The 2,500-nt window shown below is 31.6% G+C and overlaps 1 long non-coding RNA gene across 1 annotated transcript in view; it reads left to right on the top strand.

Moving 5' to 3' along the window:
- The window catches only part of LOC125027302, a 2,946-nt gene extending 1,777 nt beyond the window's left edge, over positions 1-1,169 (top strand). Inside the window, exon 2 of the long non-coding RNA XR_007115007.1 lies at positions 1-1,169. This exon is cut by the window's left edge and continues 1,374 nt beyond it. This is a non-coding gene — a long non-coding RNA (uncharacterized LOC125027302).
- The last annotated feature ends 1,331 nt before the right edge of the window (positions 1,170-2,500 follow it).

Below are 2,500 nucleotides of genomic sequence, written 5' to 3'. Positions count from 1 at the left end.
CGTTGAACAGTAGATCTTCATAATTGTACTACAGACTGAAGGATTATAAAAAAAAAGGGAATTATGACTAAAGTAGAAAATAATCCAGGAAGATTAATGAAGAAAAAATAGAGTTTGTGTTTTTCATCCTTAAATTATTAATTACTTCGTTTGAGAGAAAATAGAATTTTGTTTATATTTATGCCTACTTGTCAAAGGTCCAAAATGTGCTTCTAAAACAAAGAAACTCAGGATAGAGCTGGCAAAAAAAACATTGGAATTCAGAATATAGTATATTGTTGACATAAAGATTACTGTTATTCTTTTTAACTATTGTTTTTATATGATATCACACAGACACACACACCTAATACGCAAATATCACCATTTTGAAAGCCCAGAGTTAACAATGCAGCTTATTTAAAAAAAAAAAAAAAAAAAAAAAAAATAACAGAAAAATGAACAAGAGAAATATGAAAAGAAAATGTGAATTACATATAATCCCACCTGTGGAAGATTATACAGGATAGGTCAGTGTCACACCTTAATATATTAAAACGATTTTTATATACATTATACTGACTATCACAAACCAATTTTATCATTTTAGGCCTCAATTTTACACCATATAAAATACATCCTGTTATCTCTCCTGCTAATCATGAAATACAGATTTAAGCTGGATCAGTATAATCTGAGGAAATATTTAAATCATTTATCCTTTACATGATTATCTTTATATAAATAAAATGAGGCTTCATTGTGTAAATATAGACAGAGGATTATCATAAAGATACTTTTGATATATGTCCGAGTGAAGAGTGATATGAAAGTGACTAATTATCAATTTTCTTTGTGTATTTATCATATTTAAATTATTTTGTGATCTTGATTTAAGCATTATAGTAATAAGTAATCTTAAGATATGTGCAACATAGTTCGTCTTATCTCTTTATTTGCATATTATTTCCCCTTCATTTTAGACATATCAGTAACAGATATATATATATATATAAAATGTCACACATGTACCTAGAATGGATAGATTAGAAATTCGTATAAGACTGATTATATATAACAAAAAGTTGAATTACTGAAAAAGAAGAGTTTTCTTACTGTAGTTACATCTAGTGTTTGTGATGTGTCACACGGTATCTCTGAAGAAATAAATATATATATGAGTAACTTTATAAACATCTTTTTATTATCACTATCCTTTACTATCTATAATCCTTTTCTTTTCTATACTTTTATAGACGTTTTATGATCCCAAATAAATCGGCGTAAAAATCACATCGAAGCGTTCCATTACGCAGTCCAAAAAGTCATTAATAACCTCGGAAATTCCCTCATCAACTCTTTGATTAAGTATCAAAAGAAATATGTTCACTCATTAAAACGAGGTAGCCAATCATCTAATTATGCCATCCAATCGCACGTCAGAGGCGTACAATCGCTTGATCAATGAGCCTTAATCCATTCATCAAAGACACGGAGTTGCATTAATCGCTGGATTTAATCGTCTATTGGAAACGTGAGATTACGTCACTGTAATATATAGGGGAGGGGGCATCTGGGGGAAAGTGGGAGGGGGGGGGGAGGTGTGATTGCATTCGGGTGTTTGCTGATTGAATACGGTTAATGGTGAATACTTATCCATGAGCAAATAGTTATATATATAAACTTACCATTAGGTAATCCATGTAAGATATACATATTTACTTATACATAAAATACACGTATGATAATCTTTGTGTTTTCGTGTTAGGGAATCTACTTCGGTGTTGAATACTTATGCTTAGATTGATACATACCTATAGATGCTTAAATAAAAACATAGTGTTGGCATTCATGCTAGAGAATCCTTTTAGATGATATATACTTCGTGGCAGATAAGCTACACGAATCAATACTTACAGATACTACATAAAAAAAAAAGTTACTCTTCGTGTTCATCTGAGGGAATCTGTCCGCCGCTTTCTGGCTGATCAATTGACATCCGGGTGTAAGGCCTCCAGGAAGTGGTGTCAGCGGGTGAAATATAGATAACTAGATACTTGTGAATGTTTGATAAGTTGGTGTTCTTAGGAAGGAATGGCTAATAGACATAGACATTCCAATTCATATTCTTTACTCCAATATATATTCACTATAACTTCACCTGATATCAAACAAGAAAAAAAAAAAAAAGAATCATTATCTACAGATACATACGTATATATTTGTTTGTGTTTCCGTTCGTGTTGGGGTGTAATTATGGCACTGATTATGGTGATATATGATGATGTGTTATTCGATGGGTTTGTGATATAATTAGGCAATTCCGATAGCGAAATGGAATTCAGGAAATGATGATAAGGACACATAATGAAAGGTACTGATAACGATAACGGACATACTGATAACATTGGCAGGGGAATTTATGGTGTCAAGTTAAGCGTGGGGTAAGAATATGAATTGGAATGCAGTATGTCTAGTTCGATGTTCGTTTTTAATCAATTGTATACCGACGACTAGCGAA

This window comes from Penaeus chinensis, chromosome 7 (assembly GCF_019202785.1).
Source record: "Penaeus chinensis breed Huanghai No. 1 chromosome 7, ASM1920278v2, whole genome shotgun sequence".
Classification (NCBI taxonomy): domain Eukaryota; kingdom Metazoa; phylum Arthropoda; class Malacostraca; order Decapoda; family Penaeidae; genus Penaeus; species Penaeus chinensis.
This window is presented reverse-complemented; position numbering and strand designations above follow the sequence as displayed.